Consider the following 27,542-nt stretch of genomic DNA (forward strand, 5'->3'; position numbering starts at 1 on the left):
ATAAATGGATCCAAATTACGCCGACGACACAGTATACGTCACAAAAGAAGTACGAAAATCAAAAAGATGATTACGTTATAAACGAATCAAATCGTTGGCTTCAAAATGATTTTATAAATTTCCTTAAATCGATAAGACGTCTGCCGTCATTGGCGAATACTACGTCATTTCCTGCGATAGATTTATTGAGAAAGCAAAGGTGATATAACGTCATTTCCGCTAAATAGACACAATTAATTGTAGAGCATGCGCAGCTGGGAAATGAGAAAGAGACTTTTTGGAAAAACGCCTTACTGGCGTCTCTTAGTCTGGAAGAGTTCGCTATTGCGGCAGGCGTCTGGCGTTTGTCTATCGTGTTTAAGAACACATTTACGACTCCAAACCCTATATAAGATAAAGGTAAGCCATTGTTAAGCAATTAACCAGCAAAGATCACATAAAGATAAACCTGGACCAAGATAGTTTTTCAAACCACAATCCCCAATTTCAATTGGATATTTAATTGCATTTTCTTTAAAAAAAAGAAGAAGAAGAAGAAGAAGAAATTTAAGTGCATAAATATGTAAAAATATATCTACTTTTTAAAAAAATTTTACTTATTTATTGAATAATTAACAACGTGTTTTTATCTGATTAAATTCGGACCTTTAACGTAAATAAATATAAAAATTTGATTATATATTTTTTATTAATTTTAATGAATTTAATACATTTTTTTAATAGTCTTTAAATTTTCTAACCTTTAATTACGTCTAAAGTTAATTAAACGTTTAAAATTATTGCGCTTACTTTAATTTTTGAGGAGTTGTTAAACAAACTTTGATTTTTCCATCTCGAAATCTCTAAAGGTACGTCTGAGGGGGGGGAGAGTTTTATTATTGATAACGCTTCTAGCGTTTTGATTTGTTTATACTAATTTCTCTAGGAAATTGTTTCGTTTTAGCTCCATAATTTACCACATCTGTAGTCTTGTCTAAAGCTAATTAAGCACAAGGTAGAAAGTCGTTCCAACTCGAGAACTTACGTCTTCCATATGCTTCCATTTGGGATTATCATTAGTTTGGGCGTGCAGAATGAATTCTTATCTCGCCCTTCGTGATAATGCTTCTCCGTAGTACACTAAGACAAGCAGGAGAAATAATCTTTTCAGGATAAAGAATAAGTCAACCACATATGTAATTAAAACTTTCCAAACTAGCGATAATGAGTGAATTTGCACGCGTGCCATGTCTAATAAGTGTATAATTTTGTAAATATAAATAATCCTCCGTAATAAATTTTATCGATTTACAGAAGAATAAGTTCTCTCTCTCTCTTTCTCTCTTTTTTCCCTTCTTCTTTGTAAGGAAGTAACTCAAAATCGAAACATTCCACCTATTCAAATGGAGAATTTTTTTTAAATTTAATTATAAAAAAATAAAACTGGTAGAATTCTGAAATAAATTCGCATTTTACAATTGAATAGATTAATAAAAAATGTTAATGTACAGAAAATACGACTTTCTTGGAGTAGATGGAGTCATTATGAGCTTCAGTGGACAAAGAGAACATCAAAGGCAGAACTGATCATTAACTACTCCAAATGCAAATATATTGGAGTATAGTTTTCAGCTGTACTTAATTTTATTTAATAACAAACTTGGAAAGAATTCTTTGATGCTAATAGCGGAAAATTTAGTAGGGCGTTGAAAAATGTTTATTTGTAATTTTTTTTTGTTTTTTAAATATATTTTCTCCATTCTTTTGTTATTTGATGAGTATCATAAACTGTCAAGAATTTTTATTGATAGAGTAAACAAATTACGCTGTATTGTTGTTTGTTGAGAAAATTGTGTCAGTGATATGTTATTATTTTATTATTAATTCTTTTGAATAAACATAATTACGTAAACTGGGGAGATAAACAAGATGGCTTTTGTTTCGAATGAATGGAAATAATTTATTAACAATTCGAAGAAACCAATCAGATCATTGTTAAGAAAATTTCTAATATTTATAAATATTTCTTATTAAATTACATGCCCATCACGTTTCTAATTTATCTGAATATTTTTACGTATAGACACGCTTGAATTATATGATTCGTTAGTTTAACTGTACTCGAATGAATTCTCTTTAAATCGCATTTAAATATTCAAGAATTATTCATTATATTAGTAGCATATAAAGCCTACAACTGCTGTTAAATGAATATTTTAATGGTAATTTTTTGAGAAACTGTTCGCCTTATTATACATGCTACTTGATTGACACTACATGCAACTTATTTGTTAACTTTATATTTACTATATATATATATATGTATTAATCATTAAATGAATTCGTTACTTATGGGAAAACGGGATCATATCTGAATATGTTGATGTGTTATATACGATACGTGACAAGACGTCATAATTATATTGAACATTTTTATGAACAGCTATAACCTAAATGCGCCGACTGCATGTCGTAAATATATTAAATACGTACAGAGAAACTAATTACTCTTGATCATATCACATTTTTATACAATTTTTGTACACGTTTATCACATTTGATGCAGTTTTCATGCAGGAATAGGGACCACGTGATTAGCATACGCTGATTTAAATCATTAAAAAAGGAACGTTTAAATTAACATAATCAAAACATTCCTTTTAATAAACATATTAAAATACAAAAGATTAATGATCTGTAAATTTTTTGCTTTTTTTTTTTGTTATGATAATTTGAAATTTTGCATTCATACGTTTCATCGATTAGCATATTCGGTAGTTTATTAGCATTTATAAGATTTTAGCAACGACCCAAACCAGATTTAATATGTTAGCGAACAGATTTATATTATTTATATACGGTGTGTTTTTTTATTGGTTAACATTTGAAATTCGAAGTAGTTCATTAGTCAAAATTGCATCACGTGCTCTTCCTCCGCCTCCTTATTGTGATGTTGATAGATTAGTTCTATTTTGATGCATCGTACATAGAAAAGTCACGAAGTTACTTTACTTTCTAAATAGTCTTTCTGTGTATGTATGTACTTGGGTATTTTTTTCTTCCTAGTGAGGCGCTTTGCCTCATGCATCATTCTTTTTCCGGTGGCTGACGCTTGGCGTGTCCTTCCACATTGGACAATTGCTGATCCGAGAGAAATCGGACGCTTGATGGAACAGGTCAATAACCTCCACAGCTTAAGTGGAAACTGGAAATAATATCCGCAAAAATTGTTAGCGAAGATCGCTAGATTCCTTAATTTCTCTTCTACTCCGTGTATTGTCGTTAAGGGAAAAAAACAAACAAAAAAGAAAAGGATAGAACTTACACAAATTTGTTTCGCCGCACTCCACCATCTTAACTTGTCTGGTTTATTTCTAAAACATTTTCACAGAATCATTGACTTCATAAAGTGGATATGAATGTCTCTATATATATATATTTTATCATAACCTTGATGGTTTCTTTCGCGGGGTTGTGAAAAATTTATCCGCCTACTGCAGGTTTTCTAAAAATAAGGAGACCTTTGGGAACCTCCGAGGATATAAAGGTTTTTAATATTTAAGTTCCTTCCAAGAAAGTTGATAAGTACGTCCCAAGACCTGTATATAAGTCAATCAGTGTGGAGACACGCGAAATACTTTATTACTCTAGTTTTTAAACAGCGAGGAAAAAAAAATTTATATACTTTTACAGTATGACCAACGACGGTGGTAGATTTTAGAGGAAAACGTTAAAAAAAAAAAGATGGTATGTAAAATGTTATTGAGAATGTAGTAAAATTGAGATGATGACCAAAATCGCGTAAGTGTCCTGAATACATTTTGACAGCGTGAAAGAAGTTCAAAAATTGTATCGCCGACAGAAATCGATGAGGAAAAAGTCAGAAGTTAGGGAGTCACACGCGAATAAGGCCACCTGCTAGAACTTATATTCAGTATACCCTCTAGCATCGAATGTGGGTATTACTGGAGAAAAAAAAGAAAAGAAATCTGCTAAGGTGACTAAATTGTTCAGTAAAAGTGATTTCTATGGTGATAGCGAGAGACTGAGCTATTTCGATAAGAACCAACGGTAGTTCTTACACCTGACTCACATAGCGATGTTATGATGAAATTCGCCGAGTAAGTCAGTTTTATAAATGGAGAAAAACTTTTCATAAGGTTTTTTTTTCTTATTCTTTTCTTTCTTTCTTTTTTCTGCTGAGTGCGACCTCAATTATTGTTCAGAAAATTGAGGTAAACTGTAATTACTTTATTACTTGTTAGTTTTATTGTTGAGAGTCGAGAAAAAGTATTTTGTTGTATTAAAATTGGTTAAATTCGTCGAGTTTCTAACAGTATCTTGGTAGTAAATGGCTGTTCTTTATTACAGTAGCCCCTCGTTATATCGCGCATACAGGGAGACAAACCAAGTGAGCGATATATCAGATGGCGCGATATAACCCGTGTATCTATCCATTATTGGCTAAAGCGCTTTTATATTTGGAAGACATCCGAATGAACGACATAACGAGGAGCTACTGTATTGCGTCGGAGGTTTTTTAATTAATTGTAAATTGTTGATTTTGCATGATCAAGCGATGTTGATTGTAGAAGATGGTAAGATAAGAAGATATTTAATATCGTTACGAATAAAAACGGTTGAAAATGTAGAAATATTTAAAATTATATGGACAGATCTATCCGGAAAAAATTAAAAATCTCATTAAATTTGCATTTTTTAAAGATTATATCCTTAAAAGGTCGCGATAATTAAGTTATTAAACAAAGAAATCTTCAAGTTCATAATATGGAAAAAAGTAGTGGTATTTGGCCCACCGGTGGCCAAGCGGTTCCGTTCCCTGAACACGGGGTCGTGGGTTCGCGCCTCGCCAGGAAGGGCTGGGCACGTGGAGTTTTCCGGGTTTTCTCCACGTCTGTAACGCCTGAATAGGGGCCAGTTACCCTTTACAAGACCTCCCGGAAGGCATTTTCCCTAGACAGATCACCCAAATGTTGCGTTGCTATAACTTAACCAAACAAACAAACAAATGAATTGTATTTCTTGTTTTCATGTTTGTAAATAATCCTAGATTAAGAATTAACACAATGAGCACTATTCGTTAAATTATTTATCATTTTAGAAATGTCATTCGAGCGATGCTTGCTATTGGTCGATTTTAAATTTGAATTTAACGAATCGTGCTCAAGTTTTATTTAAAATTTAAATATTTTTTTTTTATGTAATCGTATCAAAAAATTAATAAAGAGAAGAAATTTTCATTAAAAAAAATTCAATTAAAACTTGTAAATTTATCAACTACGAATTATTCATATTCCTTAACATTTGAAAAATCGATAATATTTACATTTTTTAAAACGCATTTAATATCTAGAACGAGTTTGTCATGCAAATTTAACTAACGAAAACTTATTTCGATTTTCGTGAGTTTAATCCCTCCTTTATTAACAAATTTATAAATATTTTAATAGTTTTTTTTTATTATTTCTAATACTAATTTTCATGAAAAATCGATTGAAGAATTTCATGTCCACCGTGCAAAAGAAGAGGGACACTGGAAGATTCTATGCCATTTTGCATATTTCTTTGCAAGAAGTTAAAGCTGATTTTTAACTAAGTAATCTGTTTGGCCGAGGCAGAAATTAATATTTATATTGCAAATCCTTCTAGAAACAATATCGAATTTTAAAATCTCTACTAAAAGCTCGCAAATATTTGACTTGATCACTTTAAAAATATTTCGAACAGGCTGTAACTGTTGCAAAGGTAACTGAAAGTAGGTCAAATTTCAGTAGAAGTAGTTGCAAATATTATCGAGAGTGCAATTCTCACTTAAAGAGATTGCAAAACCCCGAAAAGATAGGGAATTTATCTTTATTTTTTTGAGGGGGGAAACAGTAAAACTATCAATATTGTATCTGAAAGGCAAAAAAAAAACATGTTTTGTGACCCACTATTAATGATAGGAAATCTATTAATGGATGTCTGACACAAGAAGTTGTACATCACTCCAAATCGCATCTATCACATAAAAGACAGGAAGTAAAACATAGAGATGGAAGGGGGGAACTAGCACAGTCTTCACTCTCTACATATGAAATTTCTTTGATTAAACATACTCTTTCTAATTAATGTCATTAACAAGATGGACAACCATTAAAAAATAATTGCCTAACGTGTACTGTATCGGACAATTAAACACAAATAAGAAACGAATAATTAATGGCCTGTGATTAATATGGGACTTACGTAATTGGATATAAATGTTTTCTATGATCTTTAAATAATAAAAATGTTCGGCATGGTTAAATTCTTTATGAAATTAATATAATTTATCATTCCTTTATTGCTTTTATATTATAAAAAATGTAACTGTAACGTAAGAACGTTATTTATCATTTTAGAAACGTCATTCGTTCGATGCTTGCTATTGGTCGATTTTAAATTTGAATTTAACCAATCGCGCCCGAGTTTAATTTGAAAGCGTCCAATTAAACGAATTTCATTAAATCGCTTGTACAGTAGAGCATCGATTATCCGACTTAATTGGGGACTGGGGTTGGTCGGATAACTGAAAAGTCGGATAACCGAAAAGTATGAAAAAATACATTATTAGTATAGCGTATTAGGCCTGGTTTAAATACTAGCCTCCCTTTCATGGTCGAGCCAGTGCTGCCAGCTAAAACATGCAAAAATTTAACAAAAATAATATTACAGTAGCCAAGACATAACCAAATATTGTAGCGTCACATCACTAGCGGACATTTGAATTTGAGGACTAGAACGCGGTCGGTTAACCGATAAGTCGGTTAATCGGGGTCGGATAACTATGCTCTACTGTATTTACATACGCAAATGAGAAATGTTTAATGGAATTTTGGTATTTAAGAATTTTATTGGAATTTAACGAAGTTTAAGCATAAATGATTTTTCCTTGTTTTAATTTAACTCTTGCTTACGGCTGATTGGTTAGAATTAATCAATCGGAGTCGTCATAACAAATCCAATTGCATTTATATGTATTTCCAGAGTTTGAAAAAATTCAACTATTGGTTAATTTAAAATTTGAATTTGATAAAATTTTTGAAATCAACAGTTGGATTTTTTTAGAGGGAAAAGGGAAAACATTTGTAATACCATTTCTTTCTGATTTAATATGTAAAAAAAGGAAATTTTATTATGTTCGATGGTGAAATGGGTTTTTTATTATTTGATTATCATATTCATTGTGTGTATTTTATTATTATTATTTTTAGTTTGATCAAAAGAAAATATTATTTTGCTAACGAACCAAAAAAAAAAAGTTCAAATTTAATTGCTTTACTGTATAATGCTACTAGGGAATACCAAAGTTCAATGGGATTCGTCCTCAATTGTAAAGATCTGATCTTATTAGTGCTTATAAAAGTACATAGTTGAGAAAGTTCACACATTTATCCAATTAGTAGCAAAAAATATATATAAAAAAGGTAAAAACTAAAAAAGTAAAAATTGAAAAATCTCGAGAAATTTCGAAAATGTTGTAAGTATTTTCGAAAGAAATTCTTGTTTTTGTTATGTTCTACACTTATAATTAAAAAATAATAATAATAATGTTGAAATTGCTAAATACATTTAAAAAATACTTTGATAGAAACTATTTAGAATAATTAAAATATATTTTAATACTTTGAATTAATTAGAAAACTTTATTATATTGTACGGCACGAATGATCATAAATTTATAATAAAACACGTAACCAAATGAATTTTAATGAAAAACAAATCGAAAATATCCAGTAAAATTTTTTGGTTTTTTAACTTGAAAAATGTGTTTAAAGTTTTATGTTATCACTTCCGGAATCTGAAAAATGTGCCGCAGTAAAATCGTATTGTCGATTGTTTTAATGACCTGGCGATTCCATTTGTGTAACTTATTCTGCCTCAGTTTTTTTCTACTTTTTAGAAAAAATATTTAATAATTAATTATTAAAAAATATTTTTAAAAAAGTAGATATGGAAACTTAATATCGCTATTTCTTTAATAAAATAGGATATCTTCTGAGGTTGTAGACGTTTATTACAAATAGAATATGGGCTAGAATAGATGTTTAAAATTGCTTTCTCCTCTTTCTAATCAAACTTATGGATGAATGAACTAAAGATAATATAACCTGAATGTGATTCGGAGAAACAGAAGCAATTTCTAATTTTCAAATAGTGCTTGTATCGTTCAAGTAGAGTCATTTTGCAGAAAGCTTCCTTTAAAAATCAAAGTTTATTATTACATGATATATCAAACGTATTAATTTTATTTAGGTTAATTTTTGAATATTCATTGGCGTTAATTGAACATAAAACTGATAAGATCAATTTTATTTATTGAATTGTTTTATATTCAGAATTGTAGTGTCAATATAAAAAAAAAAAAATTGTTTTAACAAAATTAGTTGTAGCGTTTCTCTTACATTAAAAATAAAGAAAAGAATTGTTACGATTTGGATAGCTTTAGTCTCCATTCGAGTCAGAGAAGTCACGTGGTCCTTAAATGCTCCTGAAAGAAGGAGTTTTCATCTCTTTCTTGATACCAAGTTACTATTGATTTTTTTCCTTCTTATACAGATTAAAGCTGCAGTATCCTCTTGTGAATTAAAATAATTGTATAAATAATAATATTAATGTAACAAAAATCTGTGTTATTAAATAAAATATATTAAAGTTGAATCATTTTAATATATTAATTTAACTATTTATTATTTATAAAAATATGCTTTAATTTTATAATGGAAGATGTATTACATTAAAATTATTTTAAAAATAGTTTTTTAATTTTTAATATATTTAGGAATAGATCTAAATATGAATAAAGATAATTACAATCAATATTTTCTATCAAAATCAATGTTTTTATTGATTGAAAAAATAAATTACTATTATTTTTTTATTTTTGTATATTGAACGATTCAAGATGAAAGCTATCAAATAGAATATCAATAAAAATAATTTTTATTTTAATTATAACTTTACTTTATATTCTTATATAGAATTGCTTTAAAAATTTTATTATTTAATTCGTTTATAATCCTTACACATGCGCTTATATATTTATATATTGCAAATAAGTTTCAGTTTAAAATTGTATTTTGTTCTTATGCCTTAACTTTAGTCAAATTTAATCTTAGGTTTATAAAAAGAAAAAAAAATCTTAATATTGCAACTAAAACAGTAGCTGCGCTGTTTTATTAAAGTGCAATATATCTTAGATTATTGGTTCAGAGAATAATTCGCAAGGAATTTCTGTAGAACCTGCCTAGTTTGACGTATCAAAAATTTTCACGGTGACATTTTCACAAGGAATGACGTCACTTTTGAGTTTTCTGCTGGAAGAAATGATAGATCGACTAAAGAAGTTTTTATATTTTTACGCTTTGGAATTTACCGCTCATAAAATGAAAGAAAATTCGATCTTAAAAGAACTGTAACGTTTAAAATGTTTTTTATTTTTTTAACACCCTGTCTGTCTTTGTCGAAAATTTCAGTTTGATTTTATTTCATTATTACGTGGGTCATGATGTCGAAAAAGAATGTGAGAAATTTCCTATGAAAAAGTTTAGTATCTCACACAATCCAGGAACTTTGTTTTGTTTCGTCATTCTTTGGATGTCAGTGGTGTAATTAATTCCTAACTGAGAACAGAATAGATGGCTTTTGATGTACAATGAAGGACAGACAAGCGAAGAAAGAAAGAGAACACCTAATTCTGTTCATGTTAAAAATGAAGTTAAAAAAAATTACATGTTGACAAAAGACATTTTTTCCATCTGCTTTGTTTGAAAAAGAGACATTGGTGGTACTGTCCTGGTGGTATCGTTACACTATGTCTCGATAAACTTTTCTTTATCGTTCTCTGGAGAATTAACACCGACTTCATCAACTAAAACATCAACAGTACACTAGAAAAACAACGTTGGGTAACGATACCCGAGGGTGAGCGACAGTAATTACTTACCATCTTATTGCATCTGGTATGATTTATACGAACCGTTGTCTTCCCAACTACTCTATGTCCCAAGACATTTACCCTACAATTGCCACATGTGATAATTCAGTTTGCTTTTCGACAATATGTCTTATGTTGAGGAAATATCTGCGATAATATAACACACTGATTTGAAATGTGATCAAATGTCAGCTTTAATTTATATCCTACACTTTTACGAATATTTCAATTAATAAATTTTAGTTTACAGTACAGTGAACAAACAGTAATATTGATCGAATTTTAGTGTTTTTAATTATTAAAAATTTAAGAGTAAATCTTAATAAATATTTTAATAACAAGAAAGTAAGGCTTAATTACGTTATCTTTTTTTATTTAATTTTTGCTGAATTTTCTATAAAATCACAGAATTTAATTTAATGGTAAGCTTTAATTTGTACTGAAAATTCTTAACTCAATTGCATTCCAATAGAAGTCTCGTGTGTAAAAGCAGAGAGGAAAAGGACGGAAAAAAAAATATTCATTAGAGTCATCTCGAGTTGTCTAGTCCGGAATTTCATTTCTAAATAATTGATTAGATCAGCCAAGCAAGAGTTTCTTTGCTTGATTTACACCATTCATTTCTTTGTCATCCATAAAACTTCTAGTTGGCCAACACCGCCGTAAAGTGGAACTTTGCTTCGTCCGGACATCTCGTTCATTCTCATTTACTCTGGCGTGACTGTCGCCAAAGACATCTACGACCAAACAGCACGTGCTTGGGAGTGACCTTGTACTACCTCTGTAACGTCTGCTGGGATTGGAGAGAGACAAATTACCTCTACTATACTTGTAAGCTTTATGGCAAATAAAGATAAAATCTGAAGATTTGAAAGCAGAAAATTAATTATTGTTTTAAAAAAAGGGTAATTCGTTATAACATTCGTTTATAAATATATATATATATTTGAATTTAGTATATTTTATTATATATATATATATATATATATAATCGTTTTTCAAGTTTAAATCGTTTTACGTTTTTGTAATTGATATAGGTGGCGTTGCTATACTATTGAGGACAGTTCATGTACTGTACACTACATTACTAAGAATCAACTCTGCAGCAGCGCCTTCGCTCTCAGTACGCTGCTGATTGATCGCAAACGTTTATATATTTTTACTTACTCTATACATTTATAAGGATGAATTTGTTACGAAACAGTCTGTATAATGTTACGATAAGCAACGCCACTTTAATATTATTGCCATGCTTGACATCTCTTCGTGCTTTTTTTATAGTAATGTATAAAACACGAGTGAAATTTACAGCGAATTTTTCTTACTCGGAAAAAACTAATCTATGCTTCTACACGCTCGACTTTTAAAAAATATCTTAATAGCTTATTTTACGGCAAGTTTTATAGCTTTGAAGAAACAACCAAACGTGGAAAATTCGATACCTAAGAGGAGATCGTAATTTTATATTTTTGAAAGCTTTTTATTGTTCTATTGTTTTTAATTCTATTAACTTAATCACTTAATGTAATTTCACAGTTGTCGTTGTCTTTGAAATGTTTTCCTCGGGGATTATTGCGTAAAAAATATTTTAAACCGGCGAATTTTTTTCTCCTAACTTTTATTCAATTATTTTTTACATTATGTTATTGTGAGGCTCAAAATTATTTCACTCAAATACATATCGTAATTTCTATAGTTTATACATAACATAGAGATAAAAATTTGGGAGCAGTTGCAGCTTCCCTCTAAGATAGTGTGCCATATGGACTAATTTATATGCAATGAGTTATCCTAGATAAAAGTTTCATTGGAAAGAAAGAAATGAGTTTTTTTTTTTTTTTTTTTGGCAGAGAAGAAGACCTCGTATTTCTAAAATGGCATTTCGAATAACAAGGAAAAACTTTACTTACCAATAGAATAATTTTATTAGAGTTTAGAAGATCCCCTTGCGATTTTTAACTCCGGGATAGGAAGAATTCTCTTATCTAAGAATTCTGAATAATTTCCATAAATATTTCTACCAAGTTTTTATGTGACACAAGAGCAATAAACTTACTAGAAGCAGTATCAATAAGTTTTTTCCCTTAAAACATTGTACTAATCTTGTAGTAAGGACATTATTCATCAGATTAAAAATTCTTAAGTACAAACGTGTGCCGCACTTTTTCTGCCATTCTAAAATGTAAAGAAGAGAGACTTGATTTTTAAAATTCTATCTTTTATAATCCTGATCTAATTATAAACTTGTGACATTAATTGAATTAGACGTTAACATTGTTTTAGTACCAAAAAAAAATTATATTCTTAATTGTTGGATGGTAAACGGTCCTTTCATATTTATAAGTTAGAGTTAATTTTGTTTATTTAAAAAATTATTTTCGAAATAAAATTAAAACTTATAGTCAATTTTTAAAATTGGATGTTATAAAAATAATAATATAAATTTTTCTTTATTCTACCTGTAAGTGTCAAGTAACATTATAAGAGCAACACTTTAGTAAGAGATAACATAGTTTTTGTCAGGAGTAATAGTATCCGACATTACAATTAGCTAAAGAAGAAGATGAACACGACATTAGTATCAGATAGATAATGACAGTTGCGATTCTAAGCCAGATGAATGTCCAGTATCAACTGTTACTGCCAACAATAGGATGAGAGAGGAAACATCTGTTCCTCTCAGCTTGTTGGTGCAATACTTTCTGTACACTATTTGGAATTGCCTGTTACCATATCTGTAATTATCTTCACTCAGTCAAGCTACGATATGAATGAATCTCTTTCAATAAGGGTTTATGGCATCATTAATTCATATATAGAAAATTATTTAAAGACATAAATTATTAAGGCGTGAATAACTTTTATTACACTCCAGTTAGCGAGGAATTAATTCCTTAAATATATCTTCATAAACAAATATTTTTAAACTATAAATTGAACAAAATTTTCTCATACGTAACTAATAATTTATATACAGAATTGAAGATTATTTTCTCATTTATATGGATTTGTAAGCGATTTAAACTAAAATATGTTCCTATTATAATTTATGTTCATTCATTCGTAGCTTTTATTATTGTACCCATATGTTGTAGTTTTTCGTAAAAATTAATTAATTAACTGCGGGTTAACGTAATTATTGAATATAAAAAAATCAAATCGATAAAAAGAGAATTTATTTTCAACAATTCTATGTTGAACTCGTATGAACTACGATAAAAATTCCACAATAACGAATCAGTAAAAGAATGATATCAGTCTTCAATAAAATATAACGAATAGATCTTTATACCGACCATTTCCTGAAACCAAGAAAAAATATTCGATAATTTTATTGTGTCGAGACAATAACCAAATCCATTTTTCAGTCATAAATGGGGACATCCATACATTGGGATCTCTGTCTGTCAGTTTTATATTCCCGATTTAATTTTCCTCTTTTCAAAAATCTTTCAAGAATAACTGCTTACATTTTCTACTACAATCCAATTCCCGGTATAACGATTTATTTTCGAATAAATCTACAGATTAGTGTAAAATCCCTGAAAGAGACGTTGAATGCGGGATTTTGAAGCAAAATTTAATTAATCGATCGATCGCCGATAAGTTAGCGAACAATCGAATACCTTGATTAAAATTAGAGAAATTAAGCATCCATGCAGATTGCATAAATTGCCTTTGGCAACTTACAAAAGCAACGGCCGATATTAAACAAACTGTAAATCTGCGATTCAATAAGAAGGGATTATAAGGTTTTCTTAACATGGTTTGTTACAATGACACCAATTTCCAAAGAGAGTTAATCATTACGGTCTTTAATATCTTTCCCCCAAGATTCAGTTTATTGTGATATATATACCACATAGTACACTTAAGCGCCTTAAATGTAAGTAGTTGTTGACATAAGAGATTTTATTTTGTAACAAACACCGCTGAGAAAAATGTCTGTAAATTAGCCCATCTTTATAACTAAACATTGTACGAAAAGCCCCCAAACAAGGTTCATTTTAAATACAATCTGTGGCATTAATTTAGGAAGAGAAGATGAAACAGTCGGCTACGGCGCACCAACAAATCCTAGTTTATGAGGCCATTTCACCTTCGGTAAGCTGTTCAGAACGAGTTTTCTAATGGCCTATAAAATCTGTTTTATTAAGTATCAACTGCCTCAGAGCTTGCCATGCAAACATACACAATCAATGCCCTGAATGTAGATATGAGGTCACACGCTTCTGTTTCAATTTTATGCCTTGGGAATAACTAACTCCATTCACTATTTTCAAATATATATATATTTTTTCTATTTAAGTTTTAATTTCGATAGTGTCGTGTCTTTACATCATATAAAATAGTAATATTTAGTCCAAGTTTATTTTTCTAGCAAGTATACATAATTTTTCTAACAAAGGAAACTTGAGAGAAGTTTGGTTTGTTGCTGTTCTGTCTATATTTTTCTATTTGTTTAGACATATAAATTCTTTTTACGTGACTCTGAATTTACTAACTATATTTATACAGTAAATCTGTCAATAAATAAGGAAGAAATAAAGAAAAGTAAACATAATAAGAAAGATAGAAGACATAAAACTTGAAATCAATTTTGTTTACTTTGAATGGCTGAAGTAATCGAATTTTTTTCCAATTATATAGAAAAGTTTGCAAGTTACTTTAAACTTTATATCGTCTTTCCTTAGCTTTCAAGCCACTCTTGTTAAAATGCCTGCCATTGAGTCTAACGCATAACTTAACAGTTCATATAACATAATGACTATAAAGTACTTCATACAAACCTATCGCACTTTATCAAGACACTTTCGCAGCCAATTTTCAAATTACTTGACAAAATTATATCCAGAATATTAATAGAAATTGCTTTTATTACACAACCTAACGTTCAATCAACTGTTATTAAATACAACCTATGTTCAAGTGGACAGCATCATTGTGTTAATGCCACAAGAGCTATTAAAGTCAACACGTTTCGTTGCATGCAAATTTTGCTTATCAAAAGGGGGGAAACGTAAAAATAATTACGTAGAGAGTGAGAAGCGTTGCTACTTCGACCGTTGCCTAAAAGCAAAAAGGAAAAAAAAACTAAAAGAACACACCTTAATATTAAAAACATAAAAATAATACGATGTGCCAAAGAATACTTTGAATTGCTTAAAACGGCCATTTGCGAAATGACCCCTAAATTCCTTGTTCAGATACTTGCATGTAACCAATAAAAAAGCTTAATGTTTGTCAAAACGACTTTTCTATGTACTTTATTACTGTCTATTGCTTGTTAAACATCGCTTGTCTCCATTATCAGAATGTCCATTAGTGGTTGATACACGAGAGATAGTTAAAGTCAACTAATAACCGAAAACTTTTGTTGAATATTTATGAATTGTTATTTAAAAAAATAATAATAATAATAAAAATTAAGTCATACATCAACATAATTAATGAAACCTGTTCTTAAAAGAAGGTACATAAATTATTATATATGTAATTTTTTATTGTTTTTATTGTGATGAAAAGAAAAGTGTAATTTGTTTTCTGGCATTGATCGTAGTTTTGAAGCTATTTTTATTTTTCAGCCATTAAGAATGTATTGTTGTAAAAATAAGCATTCTAACTTGCATAGATAATAATATAGTAAAGCAAACAATGATAAATAAGACATTTGACACTCTGTAATGACAATATTTAATATAAATTTGCAATTTTAGAAATTACACTTTACTGAATTGCAGATATCGCGCTAACTATAATTGCTTATACTTTGCATTTATCATATGATGCTTTATGTCCTTTCATCAGCTGAAATTTCATCTAGTTTTATTTTTTTTATTACTGATTTCTGTCTCATAGAACGTGAATAGAATGACGATGATCATATTTATCACTCGCAAGTTACAAAATAATTATAACTTTTTAAAACAAATAATTATTCATAAAAATGTTACTAAATTCTTTAATTGTTAGAGACCAATTCCGCATTTTTTCTCTTATTTTTTTATTTTTTTTTTGTAAGAATTTTCATAATAAAAATGGCGTTTTATAGCTAATAAAATTTTTATAGTTTTCTTTTGTGTAGCGAAAAGCTTTGCCATGTATTAAAAAGTATAACTTTTGCTGTGCATAATAAAATTATGGCTACTAATTTACGTCGTTACATTTAATGTATTGTGACAAGTCATAATTCATTAAACGTATAAAAACATAATTCGGGATGAATCATTTTTTCCTTATAAACTTACGTTTAACATTAATGTTAATTATTTTAGAAATTTTTAAATATATTTTATTTATTAATAATAGATAGTTCCCTATAATATACTATGGATAGATAAATTAACCTAACCTAATAACCAAGAATATAACCAAGAAATTATTTTTCCTTCATAAATTTACATTTAACGTTAATGTTAATTGTTTTAGAAATTTTTAATGTTATTATTTAATAAAAAGAAGGGATATTTATTGTAGTGTAGCAGTTATGGAATCGATTATTCTTTTGTTAAAATTAATTTAGGTATCTAATTTATAACCTCCAATAATGGACACCTCTAAACAGCTGTCATTTTTCTTTATTACGAAAATATATGCAAAGTAACTTCCGACCACATCCAAACGACGGCCTTTTTTTTTTTTTTTTTTTTTTGTTTTCGTCAGTGGCCGTTGTTCAAAGGTTTGACCGTAACTAAATTATTATATTTTTTGTATTAATTTTAATTATTTTAATAACTTTAATAAATATATTAGCATTTCTTGTTTAATATTTATAGAAATGATGATGAATAGATTAACCTGACTTCATCAGTACCAATGATATTTATTATTATTATTATTATTATTAAAGAATTGAAAGGACATGCATCCATAGATTATTTCTGACTAAAGTTTTAAGAAAGTTTGAAAAAAATTTAATATCTTTTCTAGAGAAAGTTCGCTAGAGTAGTTTGACGTTGACGTAATATTCTATATATAAAAATATCATCAGAAAAAAACAGCATTGTTGGAAATATTCATTTATAGATAATGTTTTTTATTAAATTTTTTATATTAAAAATTATTTTAAAATTGGATTTATTTTTTGTTTGTTTCTTCGGATAATTTTACTATATTTTCTTTTAATCTATTAATCTAGATACTCGCCATAAAGAACTTGATTTTTTTAAATAAAAAATGTAGAGAATTAATATATTTTGCAAAATTATTACGTTTATTAGTAAAAAATAAACGTAATAAAGCACGTGTCTGAGAAATATTTTAATATTTATTAATTAAAAAATTAATATTTTATAAAGTTTTAAGTGTATAGATGATAAACTTCAATTAAATTTCTTCATGAAATTTGAAGAAAAACTTTTATTTTTTACTTTCTTCATAATCTTTCATACACAAGAAAGTATTGTTTTTATGACAAAATCGATGTCAGGATTCGATTGAAACACCCGTTTTTAAGATACCCCGAACACGATTTGACTTAGTTATGAGATGATGTCTACGTCTGTCTATGTGTCTGTCTCTAAGTGATACATTTGTTTGACTTCTGTGTATGGTTTACTTATCCACTATAAATAAAAAGTGGGCTAATAGATTGAAACAGTTTAGTATCAAGAAGTTTCTTCTTGTTTCTTTTTTTCTAGAATCTTCAAATTTATTAAGATAAAATGAAATTACGTAAGCTACTTCTATATCTAGTAATATATTTTATAAGCAAACGATCAATGATCTTTTGCATGCAAAATTTTTATAATATCAATGTCTAATAATAGAATTTAACTTTAAAATATTCCTGTCACGTAATCGATAAATATAATCAAAGAAAATTACTTTTGGCTAGACAAATTAAGGAGCTTAATAAAATTTTTTTCGAGAAATTAAAACAATATTGGCTGTAAAAATTAATTTATTTTAAATATAATTAATCGAATAATTTTAAATTAAATTTATATTATTATTTTTTAAATATATATATATATATATAAGGGATATTGATTCGAATTTTTAAAATAGAAAGAATAAGAAATTCATTATTTAAAGATATCGAGAAGATAATAAATGCTTCTGGAAAAATTTTAAATTTTTTATAAATTTTTTTTCGAATATACCGTGAAGAAATGAAACTCTTTTTTTATATTAAAAACTTTCAAAATAACGTGTAGAAGCAGTTATTTCGGCAAATGGACTAAGCTTTTTTGCACGTAGGAGCCTTGTAGCATCTCAACTCCTCTTCGTGTTTGCCCTAAGGATTTAAACAACAAGAGTCAAATAAATATTCAAATGAAAATATCTCCATTAATTACATCAAATTCGCTTTCGGATTTTGATTTCAATTAACTAATTTTCTGAAGATTTTTGTAATTACATCACCACAACAACGACCTTGAAGATTGGAATAAATTATCACAAACAGGAGTGAGGAAAATATTATGCTTTTAATATAAAAGAATTAGTTTTATATACTTAGATTTATTTATTAAACTTTAATTTTTGACAATAAAATCTTTTAAAAAAAGTAAGCATATTCCAACATTGAACATGTAGTAAAAGGGAGGAGGAAAAAGTTCACATCTGTATGTAAATTTATTATGCTGCTTATCTGTCTTTTCTGTATTCTCATTCATCTTCTATAATATAAATAAATGTAAAATCGATTAATATCATTATTTCTACATGAAGAATGATGTAGAAGTTAGTTAAATTCATTAAAGTAGAAGAATTTTATGGTTGTTTCTCTGATAAAATTTGAAACAGCTCTTTTAAATCGGATGTTCTATGTTTAATAAACCGTTTACGGCATTTAAATACATTGCTACGAATATTTATTTATTAATATTGCATTTACTTGTGTTGATTTGAATTGGTTAATTCAGTTATGGTCTACCCATATTGTGGGGAAAATGTCACAACAGTTACTTTTTGCCTGTAAAGTATATTTTTAAAAATCTTGGCATTAACTTCAAATTTTTCCCTACAATTTTTATACCGTCTTCACAATTTATAAGGATTATTTAATTTTATTTCAGTCTTGGATGTATTTTTTAAATATTAAAATCTTTAAAAATTTTAATATAAAATACTCTTCCATTTTTATTTTTTTATTTTTTAAAAATATATTCATGTTTTTTCTATATTATCATCTCCGCTTCTAAAGAATTTCATGTTTTATTTGTGAATGTTTATGCATAAAGTTTATAAAAATTTCTTTATAAAATCCCATATTTTACATAAATTTTTCATTGAGTAAAAACGTTAAAATTTCAATTTCGTATATATAAATTTATAAAGTTTTATTACATAAAATAAATATTTTAAATTTATAACCTATATAAACTCATAAATATTACATTTTATGTTGTAAGTTTTACATATATTCTTAAAAGGTTAAAAATCAATTTTTTACTATAAAGTATAGCGAATTAATGAATATAGTTAGACATTTTATAGTGTCATATATTATATATATTTGAAATATGATAATTAATCTCATTAAAAATGATAATTTTTTCCCCATTTTCTCCAAGTAACTTTTTTCCAGTTTGGAAAATTGTTACGTATCCGTTATCGAAGTCAATAAAGTTATAATTACGTGACAAGGAATAAATGAGAGCAATTGATTAGTCCATTTGTTTCAGTAATTATTTCTCAGACACGTGCTTTATTCAAACATACCCTTTACATTTATGTTTGTCTCTTTGATTTATGACTGATTCTCGATGGTGTAATCTTCTCTCTGATGATTATCGTACATTTTACAAAAGTTTTGATTTTGTATAACATCTTTTTTTCATTTTCTTTAATTAATTTTTACGTTGTTAAAAATCATGTTCGTGTTTTTAACAAGAAAGTTTGGATATTAAGTCGAGAGGGGAGAGAAGAAAAGAAAAGAAAAAGAAAAAACAAAACAAAAAAAAAACATGCTTCTGATGTTAAATTTGGTACTTGTGCTTCTAGCTGTTGTATACACTTCTTTTAATTAATTTTAAGAAAAAAATAAGATTAATTATTTCCTTAAAAAAATATGATAATTGATGTTTGATGATGCTATAAGAAGAAGGTTGTTGTCTGTAAACAAATCTATGGCTTCGTTTAGTATGTTTCATTATTATACATACATAATAAATGAAAATCGTGTGTAATTCAAACGTCGATCTTGTTAATAATATATAAAATTGAGTGAGAATTAAGCTTTTCTTGAGGAAATTTGTAAAATTATTTATATAAAAATTATTGTTAAAGTGTAATAAGAGTTAATTGTGTAGAAATATAACTTTATTCTTCTTGTCACCTTATAAAACTTTATCCTTTTATACGAAAAAGTAATCATTTTCGTTAGAGAACAAATTATTCTCGTGCAAACTTAACGGAAAGAATTAACGTCGACATTATAAATTACCAGACACGAAAAAGTCATAAAAGACGAAACGATATCCAAGAACACTTTTAAAATATAACTTAAACATCCAGAAGCATAAATTAAACACAAACTGCCAACATTCAGGAAGTTCAAAAATATGACTTTTGCAGCTTTGATAAGTCAGCATCATACCAACGATAGAATAGTTACTGTATCATTTAGGAAGCACAGACAATTAAAGAGATAAATATTCGGAATTCCTGCAACTACCTTGTAGTTTATACAACAGAATTAAGCTTAATTTACGCCACACTCGATACCTGGATGTGCCACTAGTGAGTAATTCTCCTTGGTCGATCATTAATCGTGATGTATCTATTAGTGCACTTCTGGTGACAAACACGACATTTACGGAGAGAACGGCCATTCCTCTCTTTTACTGGTAAATGTTAATCAGACTAAAGAAAGACTTAACCGCAAAAGAGATTAAAATGAATGTGGCTTTACAGCTACGACGATAGAAGCACTAAAAATTCATTATGTTAGTCAGGCAGTGTGAAATGACTCCGTCTGCCATTAGCTCAGTTTGGATAAGTTTAATCAAGTTTTTACACTCTTCTACTTATTTTCTGGATTTGTTTAATTTATAAATGGACCGTAGTTAAGCGATAGAAAAGCTGTCGCTAACAGAAAAAAAAATATATATATATATATTCTGTTAGGTCAGGTGTATGCGGTAATCAATGGTGCCTGCCTGTCTGCAGTCTATACATTCGTCCGACAGTGAGGCTTCCAAACTCACCTACAGACCTTACTACGTCTATAATGATGATATCTAGCGAATTTTTGTCAGAATTCAGGTTAGTAACTCATATTTTACCACCCTCTCCTTATATTAAACTTCATCCGAGAAATTTATTACTAGCTCCATTTTCATGTAGAGCGCATGAAAGTATAATTTGGTAAAATTTACAGCTTAAATGTGAAAATTCGCTATTGTGACCATCTTGGAAGTAATATTTTTAAACGCGTTTTGGCCTTCTACTACATGACAGTTTCTTCTTCTTTTTTTTTATTCTGTTATTATAAATCGAAGTTTATTAAAATTTTTTCGTATCTAAAATAGGCATTTCTGTCGGTTATAAATCCTGTAAAATCGAACGATAAAGGGTATTGAGTAGCATGAAATATCGTTATGGACACAAATCGCTTCGGTTTATATATATATATATACTACTAAGAGCATTGGCACATTTTGGTGTCATTGGTCTTCTCGACGTTACCTCCATCTAAAATGTCAATTGCTGCTAGATGTTTAAATATTGAAATTTAAACAATCTATCAACTTAGAAGCCTTCTTAACTTATAATATCCTTTACAGATCTCTTAGCCTCTTCAAACTTTATCGACTTTAAGAAGATTATACGATCGTGACCGTCTTGGATCTAATGCACTCATACGGATTTTCTCTTTTTTTATATATATATACGTAGCTGAGTAGATTCTAACATCCGAGATTTTTATTTTAAACTTACATTTATACATATATATATATATATATATATATATATATATGTAATATATTTCAGTTGTAGAAATTATTTTGCGATAAATATACCTTTTTTATCGCCTTCTTCAGACAGAAAATTTGACAAAGTGCCGCTTGCCGAATGAGGAGTGGGGTGGACATAGCTCCCAAGAGAATAAGAGCCTAATTTCTTCTTCTGTTGTGTACCCGATTCCATACAGATTTATGGACTTCCTACTGCAGTCACATGACCTAAGGATTGTTGTTGAATCGAAAAAGCAAAGAATGGCCGGCAGACATAGGCACGCATTCTAGCAATCAAACAGATCGAAAGTCTATTTTTGAGAATAAAAGAAATACCATTCTCTACTATCAATACCAATATACTCCATTATATATATATATATATATATATATATTAAAATTCTTTAATCCAAAACAAAATATTTTCCGCCAGAGAATTTATTCTTCATCTCGAAGCAAAGATGCTCTCGTGTATTTTCGAATGCTGGAGGGGTAATCACGACGTGTACCTGAGATGTTTGAGACATTCTGAAGTAAACTCTGTAAGCACTGTTATTTTTAGATAGCAGAAGCGAAGTGCTTTTGACACTCAAAGACGGTTTGGTGATTCGATTCTCGAATAAAGAACTTTTTAAAAGCAGATAAACTCTTTCAACAACATCCCGAAACTTTTATATATTTTCAATGATTTACTAAACTACTTATAATCGATGTGATAAATATAAGCACGCGTGTGTATATTTTTTAACTTTGAGTTATGATATTTTTGTTTAAGAATTGGTATAGTTCTGTTTTGGTAGCTGGAAGCAAGATTTTCTCCTCCGTCTTTTGGGAGTTTTGCTAAGACCATGTTATGAAGCAAGCAAGATACACACGCCTCGGGCACGTTGCATTATCGCTTAGTATCAAAATATGGCGGTCAGCAGTTTGCTAACTCATTGCCAGAAGGACAGAAACAGTTAAACTATCCAAGTCATCAACAATTCTTAAAGTATCTCACTCAGTGTTCAAGAAGGTGTCAAAGAAAAAGTAATTTAGAATGGAGAAAAATGTATAAAAATATTGATTTAGTATATTGACATAAAAATTTCACTCGAGTAAATATATTTTTTGAAAAAAAACTGTAATATTATATACATTTATATATGTGTATTTTATTCTTTTATTATTTTTTGAAATGATTCCTCCCTCCATTGAAAATAAATCCATCTTGATGGAAAAGAGGATTAAAGAAGAAATTTGCGGAATAAATAGAGAAATATGGAGTTTATAAACAAACAGTAAAAACAGTCGACAAAGAAGTCGAAATATTATGTAAATTTTCGGAGAATGATACGGTGTTACCATGGCAACGGGAAGAGGGGGATGAATGCTATAAGTGAGCAAGGATATTGAAGATTTGGAACAGTTTCTCGATTTCATCTGAGAATATGCCTTTAACATAAATTGCATAAAAGAAATTTGCTTAGTTTTAAACTTAATATTTATATAATTCTTCAAATTTAAGATATCAAAAAGTGTAGTTTCAAGTTTGTGTTTAGGAGAAAAGATAAGCAGTCCAGTCTAGTCCAATAGAGATGATAAAATCAATAATTAATAACTTAATTTATTTGCCAAATTATCAAGTGAATAGCCAAACTTTCTTACAATTATGATGGCAGAACGGTTAAATTATCTCTGCATTTATTCAGAAACAAGATAATATCAGATGACAGATGAAGTTAATTAAGAGAGAAATTGAGAATTTAATTGCAAATCTAAATGAAACTATTCAACAATATTCGGGGAATAAATGCTATCCCCAAAGCTACTTTTCTAAGTAATTTCACAGCAAATTTGCTATTCAGCTGGAAGGGGAAAAAATTATACATGAAAAATGAAATGTATTAACAGACTGATTGTAGATTTTATTATTAGACATCTGCACTGTCATTCTTGTTGCCATAACAACCATTAAATTCCATTTTGCATGCCATCAATTATTGCCTAAAGTCGTGAAAGTAGTTTCTTCAAGACTGTTTTGATGCATGAAATTTAGTTTTCACCGTTATTTTTCTGAAAGAATTATAACTTCTCTTTACATGGATCCGGAATGCATTGTTATTGATGATGCGGAGTATCGAAGAAGAAAGTAAGAGAGAATGCCTTACGTTATTAATTTTAACAATATTCCGACAGTAAACTTGACAAAAGTTCACAACTTTTCCTTAAAACCTGTAAAAATTTTCCAAGAAATAAAAATAAATTTTGAAATGGCGCAGAAAAAGCGATGATATCAGTTAGTTAGTAGCATTGCTTGTCACCAGTCTGAAGCTGACAACTTCGCATCTAGCATGTCAAACAGACGAAAGAAGAAGAAACTATCGCTTTGAATATTGACCTGTCTCTTTTTTTAGGCATTTCTATGTGAACTAAGTTAGAATCGCCACTAGCATACAAATAAGACGTTATTTACAGTATATCAGGATATAGAAAAGCTTTCTATGTATTCAAAAACTGTCATTCCTGCATTTCTGCATTTCTTTTAAACTCCAGCCTTGTTTATTCTTGTTTTTAGGCATAAACATACACAAATATACATAAGGCGCGAGTCCCGCATCGTTTACCGAATTTATATCCTAAGGAAAAAACAAAAAACGGATGATCCACACGCTGTTTACCGTAGAAGATGCTCCACTTAAAAGTTTCGCACATACGAAATGTATGTTTTGGCTTATATAACATGTATAGTTATCTCGACCGAAACCCAATGTAGAAGAATTGATTGAGTGGTAAAGGAGTCAACTGTCAAGATAAGCTAAATACATGCCCAGGGCTTACAAACATTCAGAAGGTACTAACGGGCAGATCACAAGAAGAGAAAAACGTTTGTGCAAAATGACATTCCGTTCGCTAAACTACGTCCAAACGACTTGTGCACCATTAAGGTCGTTTAAAGGTGCTCTTGTTAGCTTTTGAATGTTTCCGATTCGATGGCAGAAAGAGGGAAAAGATGGCCGTAAATGGAAAAGTTTCAACTTGTTCTATCTTACCTAAAAATCTCCTAAAAATGCGTATTTAATGATACAAACGGTCAGTAGAATACAGGGATGATATTAATTAACACCAAGCAAAAAAACAAATCGATTAGGATTAATCATAATTAACTTTCCTTTACCTCATTATCGATTAATCTTAATAGGGAAAAAGCATCGATTAAACTATTAAATCAGTAGAGACAAATAATCCGATCGATAAGTTATCGTCATGTATTTTCAGAATTTATCATAACCAGTCGCGCAGATGTTACAAAGTCGAAAATCATTCTTTTCCACTTAATCTTCCGTTATTGACAATGTTCCCTTTCATATCTAACCGCACCGAAGCGTTTAACAAACATAAAAAAGAGCGTAGACATTAAAAAAAGGGGGACTAACAAAGTTTGACAATATCCATCATTCGATCGGTAGGATATTCTTTACATAGGTAAACGACTTTAATGGCATCTTATCTTCCTCTTAAGACGAATTTAACGAAGTCTCTAGGTGTTTTTACGCTATTTAAATATTGTTATCGGTAGGGTAATGTGCAGTTTGTCCATCTGTAGATTGTATTTTCAGCGGTCCAACGAATATAAGTATAAGAAAAAGACTTAAATGCAAGCAAGCGGAAAGTTTTTGATGGAACAAATAGTGGATTAGGAGGATAATACTGTAATACCCGGCCGAAGATGATGATAAGATTGATGCTTGAAGTGGATGATATAATGCATTTTTATAAAATTTTGAAATTCCTATAAGGTTAGCCTTCTTATATATATATATATCGACGGTCTACTTTCTTTTTGTATTTTATAAGAAAGATTAAGAAGAAAAATCTTTGAAAGCGTAGAAATTTGGCGGTTATTTTTAGAATAAAATTTATAAACTTAAAAAATAAAATAAAATAATCAACACGTTTCTAGTTTATAAAGATTTTTACTGTTTAATAAATTGAATTTTATAATTTTTAACTTGCTTTTTTTATTATTTTCGTATTTTAATTGATATTTTTATATAATTAGGTTTTATACTCTAATAAAAGTATTTAATAATTTTATTCGTAAATATATTTATAATTCTAAAATAAGTAAAAAAAAACCTATGAAAATTAAGTTATTTTTACACATTTTTATAAAATTAAAATTCGTTTTTTTTTATTAAATTTTATGTTGATTTTTTAAAATAATTACATAAATTTAAGGAAATTTTATTTATTCAATTTTTAATATTTTATATACATAAATAATAACGCCGTCGTGATTTATAAATTCAATTTATTTATTTCATGTAGTAAATATTAAATAAATTAGAAGGATTTACTTCTAAATTTTAATCAATTTTATAATTAAGATAATTAACTAATCATATTCTTTCTAACTTTTCAAAGAGATTAAGTAAATCCGCATTAACATTGTAAAGTTATTATTATTATTATTATTTCTTTTTTTGAAGGAAAATAAAAATTTATTCGTTTCTAAATCATTTTTTATACAGTTTTAGCTTCATTAATTTGATAACGAAAGAAAATTGAAGGATTAAAATATATTAAATCCCGTTCTTAATTTAAAATCTATTATCGTCATTTTTTTTATCCGGGGAAAAAGCAGATTTTTTTTTTCTCTTGGAGATTATCTTAAACAAGAAATGTTTCTGTGGTAGCATTTTAGTGTGGCGTCAAAACAAATAGTCTTAAAGCCCTCTTAAACCTAGTCGCCACCTGGCGGGATTTATGTAAGGCGCGCCATTCGATGCCTCACGGACACACGTTCTGCTACCACTTTTACTCTTCTCGTACTTCGGTAAGTCGCAACTTAATTACATTTATTTATTCACATTGTATTAATTTTAATGACGACATAACTCAGTCGCAACTCTCTATAGTTTCTTCTTATAGCGGTCATTCCCTCTTCAGAAAGTCCAATGACCTTTTTTGGATTGAAGGAGGATGTGCTACGTTTATTCTTCCATACTCTTGTTTTAACTTTCTGTTGTTTTTTTTTAATTTCTAATGAAGCAGCACATTTTTTCCTTCTCTATATATTTTAATTATAAAGTAAATTTTCTAATTAACTACTTGATATTTAGATTTTTTTCTTTTCCTTATTCTGAATTTTGATTCGTTAGTAGTTAAGTTCTCCTTGTCTTCTCGATTGTTGCTAATCGTTGAATTTTATAACACTTCGAACACTTTATAAATGTTAATATGCCTTCTACAAGGCTTTATTGAGCCTTCTAGAATATAATTAGAAAACTTTTGCATCAAAAATTCGATTTAATTCTGGATAAAGTTTCTAATCTGATGAATTTTTCTGGTTAGAGCTTATTTTAAAGCATCTGCGGTTTTTCTGAAATGTATTAAAGCTCTTATAAGCCTGAAACTACACGTGTTTGCATGTATTTAAATTTTTATTTGTAAAGAAAAAAAATCATTAATAAAGTTTTGTTTAACATGTCAAAGACTGAAGCACTCCTTAACATATCAAAGATCAGAATTAATTCTGAAGTACTCTCAAAGATCTATATTAATTATGAAGCTCTGTTTAACATCTCTGCAACGACCGATTTATATCATTATATCTTCTGGAACTCGTCCAGAACTGCTAATTAGAATTTTCTTAAATTTAATATAGTTTGTTCAGTGGAATTTTTAAAAACAGT

The 27,542-nt window shown here is 28.7% G+C and overlaps 1 protein-coding gene across 1 annotated transcript in view; it reads left to right on the plus strand.

Moving 5' to 3' along the window:
• The first annotated feature begins 269 nt into the window (after nucleotides 1-269).
• The window catches only part of LOC136968346 (uncharacterized), an 80,739-nt gene continuing 53,466 nt past the window's right edge, over nucleotides 270-27,542 (plus strand). The window contains 1 exon segment of the mRNA XM_067262349.1: nucleotides 270-399. The gene's annotated coding sequence lies outside the window, so the exon portion shown is untranslated.

This window comes from Centruroides vittatus, unplaced genomic scaffold, assembly GCF_030686945.1.
Source record: "Centruroides vittatus isolate TY-2023 unplaced genomic scaffold, ASM3068694v2 contig_1450, whole genome shotgun sequence".
Lineage (NCBI taxonomy): Eukaryota > Metazoa > Arthropoda > Arachnida > Scorpiones > Buthidae > Centruroides > Centruroides vittatus.